Source organism: Furipterus horrens, unplaced genomic scaffold (assembly GCF_987537825.1).
Source record: "Furipterus horrens unplaced genomic scaffold, mFurHor1.1.pri manual_scaffold_17, whole genome shotgun sequence".
NCBI classification, from domain to species: Eukaryota; Metazoa; Chordata; class Mammalia; order Chiroptera; family Furipteridae; genus Furipterus; species Furipterus horrens.
In genome coordinates this window covers 31,411,000-31,419,879 of record NW_028327187.1, presented here as the reverse complement: position 1 = coordinate 31,419,879, position 8,880 = coordinate 31,411,000, and the positions used below count along the sequence as shown (strand labels likewise).

The following is an 8,880-nucleotide window of genomic DNA, read 5'->3' as shown; positions in this document are numbered from 1 at the left end:
CCATTCTTTCCACTCCTATTCAACATAGTCTTGGAAGTTCTAGCCACAGCAATCAGACAAGAAAGAGAAATAAAAGGCATCCAAATTGGAAAAGAGGAAGAAAAACTATCATTATTTGCACATGACATGGTAGTGTACATAGAAAACCCTATAGACTCCACAAAAAAACTACTCGACCTAATAAGAGGATATGGCAAAATAGCAGGGTACAAAGTCAATATTCAGAAATCGAAGGCATTTCTGTATACCAACAATAAAATCTCAGAGATAGAAACTAAAACAAAAATCCCATTTACCATAGCAACAAGAAAAATAAAGTACCTAGGAATAAACTTAACGAAGGAGGTAAAAGACCTGTATTCAGAAAACTACATAACACTGAAGAAAGAAATTAAGAAAGATACAAATAAATGGAGGCATATTCCATACTCATGGATGGGAAGAATCAACATCATTAAAATGTCCATACTACCCAAAGCAATTTATAGATTCAATGCAATCCCTATTAAAATATCAATGACATTTTTCACAGACCAAGAATAAATACTTCAGAAATTTATATGGAACCAAAAAAGAGCCCGAATAGTTACAGCAATTTTGATGAAGAAGACACAGTAGGAGGAATCACAATATCTGATATCAAAATATACTACAAGGCCATGGTAATCAAAAGAGTCAGGTACTGGCATAAGAATAGACATATAGATTAATGGAACAGAACAGAGAGCCCAGAAATAAACCCAGGTCTATATGGTCAACTAATATTTGACAAAGGGGGAAGGAACATCAAATGAAGTTAAAAAAGCCTCTTCAACAAATGGTGTTGTGAAAACTGGACAGGGACATGCAAAAAAAAAAAAAAATGAAACTAGACCACCAACTTACACCATACACCAGAATAAACACAAGATGGATCAAAGACTTAAATGTAAGCCGTGGCACCATAAAAGTCCTAGAGGAAAAAACAGTCATGAAAATTTCAGATATCCCATGTAGCAACATTTTTACTGATACAACTCCTAAGGCAAGGGAAATAAAGGGAAGAAAAAACAAACGAGACTACATCAAACTAAAGAGTTTCTGCTCAGCAAAAGAAAACATCAGCAAGATGAAAAGGGAACCAACTATATGGGAAAATATATTTGACAATGAATCTCAGACAAGGGATTGATCTCCAAAATATATGAAGAACTTATATGACTTAACACCAAGAAGACAGACAACCCAATTAAAAAATAAGCAAAGGACCTGAACAAACAATCCTTCAAAAGGGACATACAGAGGGTCCATGGACATATGAAATAATCCTCAACATCACTCGCCATCAGAAAGATGCAACTAAAAACCAAAATGAGATACCACCTCACACCAGTCATAATGGCCATCATCAACAAATCAACAAACAACTTGTGCTGGCGAGGATGCAGAGTAATGGGAACCCTGGTGCACTGCTGGTGGAAATGCAGACTGGTGCAGCCACTATGGAAATCAGTTTGGAATTTTGTCAAAAACTAAAAATGGTACTACCTTTTGAACCAGGAATTCCATTGCTAGGATTATATCCAAAAATTCTGAAACCCCAATTAAAAAGAACTTATCCATCCCTTTGTTCATACCTGCACTATTTACAATAGCCAAGTGCTGGAAACAACCTAAGTGTCCATCTGTAGATGAGTGGTCAAAAAACTCTGGTAAATTTACACAATGGAGTACTATGTAGCGGAAAGAAAGAAGAAATTTCTACCATTTGCAACAACATGGATGGAACTAGAGAGAATTATGCTTAGTGAAATAAGCCAGGCAATGATAGAAAAATACCTTATGCTATCACCTATTACAGGAAACTAATGAACAGCACAAACAAATGAGCAAAATTGAACCAGAGGTATGTAAACAAGAAATAAATTAACAGTAACAAGGGAGGAGGTGGGAGGGAGAGGAGGGTAAGAAGGGGAAGGGTCTATTCAAAGAACACATATAAATGACCCACGGACATGGACAACTGGGTGGGGAATGAATGTGGGAGTAGGGCGGGGCAGGTTGCAGGGAAGGAAAAGGGGGAAAAAAGTGGGACAACTGTAATGGAACAACAATCAAAAAAATTTCTAGTGGGGGAAAAATGAAAATATAAAGAATGGAAATGCAAGTTCAGTGAATATTAGAAGGACAAGGATTTCCCTTCACATTGTATATTTTTCTCCCTATCTGATCCCCCCAGAGTTCGGCATTCTAAAGAAGTAAGTAATGACATAAGGTTCTTTGCATAAAACTAATAAGACCAGTCATTAATAGAGTTTTTTTTTTACCAAGACTTTAACTGAAATGTCATGACTAAAGGAGACATGCTTGGGCTTTGGTTGTTACCAAAAAGCCCTGAGCAACTGAGATTGGTTTTCGAAGGTAATAAAAGCCCATGAGATAAAAGGCCTGGTAACTCGGTTGGTTGTGTGGTCCACAGCAATGTTTCCAGGAAAGAATGAAGCTTGTTTTCCTGAAAGATGGCGAGAAGGGATTTTAAGGCACAATGGGAAACCAGAAGGACTTGGAAAAGACAGGTGTGTATAGGCAAGGCTGAATGCCAGGTATGTGGCTCTGCTTCTGTGCCCTGAAGGACAGACTGAAGGTCACCCTAAATGTTCCTTGCATAAGTTCCAGCAAAGCAGAACTAAAGATCATAAGTGATCATTTGCCACTCTTGTTGTGTTTATGCAAATGAACAGGATAAATTAAAAATAGACTTCATCCAGTACCTTTAATGACAAGGAGGGTAACCTTAGGGAGAAAAATCGTGATTCAAGGAAAATCACAATGCTCAGTGGTAGACTATAAAGTAGTGCAGCTAACTGTCTTTAGTTTCTTTTCATTTAAAATTTGTTTTCATTTGAAAGTTAAACTATGTCTGTGGTATCATCAAAGATGTTTAATTTACAGACAAGAAGAATGTCAAATGCCTTGCAACTGGATGTCTTTCCAATAAGACAGTCCTACAGATTTAGAGACTTGTTTGTGGGTTATGTTACATGAATTAACATTTGTTTTCTGTTTTTCATAGAGCATAAGCCTATGATCTCATTACCTGAGCAATTGTCTGTACGTATAGGCCTCACTTAATCCTGTCTGCATCACCGCCTCCTGACACTCAACAGTTTGGCTGAACTAAGTGTCTGGGTTGGTGAAGAATGGGGTGGTCTGTGGGCTTCACTTTAAAACTGGTTTCTCTTTTCTATCCTAATGACTTGAACAGAAAGGGCCCAGAGGTCTGAGAAGGGGGAAACCTAAAATAATTTCCTCAGCCCAAACTAAGTGTAATGGGCAAAAGGTTTTGGACAGGTGAGATGCCTGGCACACCTCCCTCCAAAGAAGTGCTTTTTTTCCCTGATGTGGGAAATTGAAAAATTAATACCTACCTTTTGTAATCTAGTAGTTATGAATTGAATGATGTCTTTTAACCCTGTTGCCAAACCTGTTGCCCCCAGAATACAAGGATGCCAGCCTGTTAAACCAAGCATGCCATTGTCCGGGGACAGCCAACAGACCTGGAGTCTGCACGATCCTTTACCATGTGGGAAGACCACCCTCCCCTTCACACCCCGACTCTTATGAGGGATTTCTGGACCCAAGGGTAGGTAGGACAATGACCATGTTCAGCTTGAAGCAGCTGGAGGAACTTGAGACCTTCGCCCATTGTCCTTTATAAGATTCTAAATGGTCTTAAGTCTGAGAGGGAGGGATTTTTATTTTTTATTGTTAAAATAAATAATTCATTATTTTTAAAAAAGAAGAAAAATATATGTAAGGGTTAATTGGGAGTGCTTGTATGTATGACCCATGTGCATGGACTTAGGGGGGGATTGCTGGGGGAGTGGGGGTGCTGTGCGGAGGGGAGAAAAAGGGAAAAAATTGGAACTATTGTAACAATATAATCAATAAAGTATACTTAAAAAGGAAAAAAAATAAAAAAAAAGTGTAAAATAGACTCATTTCAGCTTTAAGGACACATAACAACTTAAAATTAGTGGATGGAAAAGGATTAATTATGTAAGTAGGAATCAAAATATAGCAGGGCAAGACAAAATGTATTCTAAGCCAAAAATGGCAACAGAAGATAAAAAAGGTTATTATATAATAATAAGGGCTTAATTCATCAAGAAGGTAAAACTGGACTTCCGGTCAAGATGGAGGCATAGACAGACACACTGTGTCTCTCTCCACAAATAAGAAGGAATACAACTATCTCAAAAGTAGAAACAACCAGAAGTTTCAGAATTTCTAACTACATGGAAGTCCAGAAAACAAAGATATAAAGAAGAAATACTCATCCAGACAGGTAGCAGGGGTGGAACCAGGACAGATAGGATGCAGTGTGATGGTGGCAGCAGTGTCAGGCCAGCAGAAAGCGCAGTCATGTTTTAAAAAGTCAGGAGGAACACCTGGGGAACATTCCCAGCTCCTCACCGGACCTCACAACTCACTGTAAAAGCACCATGGAAAATCAAGTCTCATTGCTTTTGAATTTGCAGACCAGTAGGGGCTGGGGTAGAGGCAGAAACTGCTGGTCTCTCAGCAGAGTCCACTTGTTTAAAGGGCCCCGATGGTCCTAGAGTATCCGAAGACCCACCCACTCTTGGAACAATGGCCAGGGCAGCAGTTAGAGGGGAGCTAATCCATACAGAAGTGGGAGAGGAGCCTGGAAAAGGGGTGAGTGCTGAGCAGGCGGCATTGTTCCCTCTCAGACCCCTCTCTCACATACAGCACCACAACGTGGTGAAACAGGTTGCCCTGTACTGACAAACCTCTAAGGTTCCGCCCCTTACAACATAAAAAGGAGCGACAGGTCTACCTGGGACGCGGAGGCAAACAAACACAGGAGCCTGTCAGAATGAAGAGACAGAGAAATATGGCCCAAAAGGGGGAATGGATCAAGGTTCCAGTGGGAGAAACTAAGCGACATGGAGATAGCCAGCCTAACAGATGAGAAGATAGACAACCTAACAGATGCAGAATTCAAACCACTGGTGATAAAGATACTCACAGGCTTGACAGATATGCTTGATTATGGGAAACGCATAAGAGAAGAAATGAAGGCTATGCTAAGTGAAACAAAGGAAAATCCACACAAAACCAATGGTGAAGGGAAGGAAACCGGGGTTCACATAAATGATTTGGAACATAAGGAAGAATAAAACAGTAAACCAGTGCAAAATGAGGAAGCAAGAATTGGAAAAAATGAGGAAAACTTCCCAAATTTTGCAAAAAAGATGGACATACAGGTCCGGGAAGCATGGAGGGTCCCAGGCGAGCTGGACCCAAAGGGGCCCACACCAGGTCACATCATGATTGAGATGCCAAAGTGAAAGATAAAGAGAGAGTCCTGGGGTCAGCAAGAGAGAGGCAGAGAGTTGCCTACAGGGGGGTTTCTATAGGACTATCAGCTGATTTCTCGGAGGACACTTTGCAGGCAGGAAGGGACTGGCAAGCAGTATTCAATGTGATGAAAGGCAACCTGAAATCAGGATTACTCTATCCGGCAAAGCTATCATTTGGAATGGAAGGGCAGATGAAGTACTTCCCAGACAAGGTAAAGCTAAAGGAGTTCATCATCACTAAGCCATTATTATATTAAATGTCAAAGGGACTTACTTAAGAAAAAAAATATCAAAACTTTGAACACTAAAATGACAACAAACCCACAACTATCAACAACTGAATCTAAAAAATAGAAACAAAACCCAACTAAGCAAACCAGAAAAGGAAGAGAATCATAGGTATGGGGATATATGGAGGGTTATCATCTGGGAGGGGGAGGGGGAGAAATGGAGTTATGGTGCAGGGATTAAGAAGCATAATCAGTTGGTACAAAATAGACAGGGGGAAGTTAATAGTATAGGAAAGGGTGAAGCCAAAAAACTTATATGAACAGCCCGTGGAGATGAACTAAGGAGGGTGAGATTGCTAGAGGTAAGGGAGGTACTGAGCAGAGGGGAGCAAAGGGGAAAACAAATTGGAACTACTATAACAACATAATCAAGAAAATATACCTAAAAAGAACCAAAAAACTAGTGATTTGAAGAAAAGGCAGTGGAAATGGACCATTTGGGAAACTTAAAGTAAGACAGCTGAGAATTTGAGACAGCTTGAAATAAGATAATGTAAATAGAGAGAAATGTCCAATAAGTGCTTACTAAAATATAGAATCTTTCAGTGGGGAAAAAAAAAGAAGATAAAACTATCATAAGTATATATGCACCCAACATCAGAACATCTAGATATCTTAAGCATTAACAGATTTGAAGGTAGAAACAGACAACAGTAAAATAACAGAAAGGGGACTTCAATACACCACATTCAGCAATGTATAGATCGTCTAGACAGAAATCAATAATGCAATGTTCAACTTAAACCATACTTTAGTCTAAATGGACATTGCATTAAAATTATTTAAGGGTTACGTTCTTAATTTCCATTTTCTTTAAAATTTCTCGGGAAATTTTATTAGTTTACATGAGAATAAGTCCAAATTTATGAATTATTTATCTGGTGTACTATTGTTTTTTTTTCTTTTAAAATCTATAAATGTGAAAAATTATGTCTCTAAAAGGTAAAGGGAATCAGATAATAACTGAATGTCCAGTATCACTTCATCTATGAGAAAGCGAGATTAATGAAAACATTTCATTTGACTTCTAGTTGTTTGAAGTTTTTTTGGAACAGTTAGATTAACCACAAAAAAAGCATAATTGGTAGGTACAAAATAGTCAGGGGGATGTTAAGAATACCATAGGAAATGAAGAAGCCAAAGAACTTATATGCATGACCCAAGGACATGAACTAAGGGTGGGGATTGCTGTAGTGAAGTGGGGTACCAGGCAGGTGGGGACAAAAGGGGAAAAATTGGGACCACTGTAATAGCAAAATCAATAAAATTTACTTAAAAAGAGAAAAAGAATAATTTTTAGAAGTACCTATCAACAAAGCAAAGCATTTATGATATTTTGACATCTGTTACATAAACAGGTTTTCTGAGTCATTCATTAAAATAATAAAGAATTTTGGCAAAGTTTATATACTTTTCAGAGTGGTTGTTGTATTCAAGATACTATATGCTTCTATTTATTCAAAAAAGAATTTTTGAACAGTCTATTTATATATAAACAACACAGGTGGCTCATTATGTTTCTATTTTGAGCACTCTGGGAATTTCAGTCTTCTGTTGTTGTTTTTTTTTTTAATATGCTCTGATCTCATTTGCTGTCTAGAAGAATTTTCTCTAACTCTCTGATACAAGTTTTTTCCAAGGCAATATATGGCCACAATATTTTGATTATTCACTATATTAAGTGTTGACACTATTCAATGATAGTATTGAGAGACAGCAATGTAAGATACATTACCACGATTTTTTTTTTTTTGGCCTAATATGTAAACGAGACTAAGGCTTAGTTTGATACTTCATTGAGTATTAATATATCCTGAATGTTCATTGCAGGTACACTGTGCAATATTACGGCTTTTTATTGTAAGATCTATTGAATAAAAATGTGTATTAAGTCAGTAGACTGGGGAAAGTTTTCTTTGTCATCATGGAAGACATTTAGTCCTAGTAATTTAGCTTAATGTTTTTGAAGGGAAGGAGTAAGACTTTATATTTTTCATGTGTGAGATATGTAACTCATAAAACTTTAACTCCCAAAGCACCCTCTAGTACTCATTCTGGCAGCACATATACTAAAATTGAAACAATGCAGAAAATATTAACATGGCCCCTGCACAAGGATGACACCCAAAACACCTGCGAGATGCTCAACAAATATTGTTTGATTGATAACAAAAATCTTCATTGGCTTGTTTGCCCAGACCTCACTCATATTTTTAGGGAGCTATCAGTTATATCATATCTATCTACACTTTATGTGTCATAGTAAGGCTGAATGTCAAAAAAGCAAAATAGATTTTGAGGTCCAGAATTAATGAGATAATTTAGTAGAGAAACATTTCTTGAATTGCTGGTGTCAGAAAGTTTGACATGTTTCCATAGTTGCATGATTTGTTCTCATTACCTTGAACACAGACTAATGAAAGCACAATGCAACTTTCCTGTTCTCCTACTTGCCTATTTAATTAGGATGGAGAAAAAGGAATTACTATTTCTCACTACTCAGAGAGTAGAGAAGTTCAGGGTCAGACCTGTAGAGGTTTAGTGCCCATAACCAAAAATCATGTAGCTGCTCTCGTGTGTTTATGGGAATTGGTTGGTTGAATGCATTTACAAACATGGTGAGAGTTTTTTTTTTTCCCAGGATTTAGTAAGTGGTTTCATATTCTTATTGTGTCATTGTACATTTTATTTTTTGAAATAAAATTATATTTGCAAATTTTATTACTAAATAATAAGGGCATTAATGAATGCAATATTACAGTATTTAGGCATATACACAGGAGATTAGAAGACTGAATGCAATATATATCAACTCTTCAGCTCCCTCAGTTAAGAAAATTTAGTCATTTAGAATCACATTAGAGGTACAGATTACTTTGGGTTTCCTGCAGAACCAATGTGCATAAAATATATCAAACTCCAAGCGGAAAAACTCTGCAATGTACTAGTCAGTTCACCTGTCTAATGAAATTACTTGAGAACTGTGAGCATAAGATTTAAATTGTAAGTGAATAAATACTGTCTCTCGTTTAGCAGTTGTGCGAAAGTATGACTGTATCAACAATTCATTTACTGTTAATGAACCTTTAAATAATCCACTGGCTAGGCTGTCCCTTTAGTGAAATCTGACCTTTAAATGAATACTATATTTTAAAATTGTTTTAGATTGTATTTCCATAGCACTGTTTTTATTTTTCTGGCATATAAAGTACTTTAGTTTTAAA

The 8,880-nt window shown here is 37.2% G+C and overlaps 1 non-coding gene across 1 annotated transcript; it reads left to right on the top strand.

Annotated features, from left to right (window-relative positions):
* Window positions 1-7,701: 7,701 nt before the first annotated feature.
* On the top strand, window positions 7,702-7,811 carry LOC149990776 (U6 spliceosomal RNA). The gene has a single exon (XR_016508747.1). It is a non-coding gene; the product is annotated as a U6 spliceosomal RNA (small nuclear RNA).
* Window positions 7,812-8,880: the final 1,069 nt, after the last annotated feature.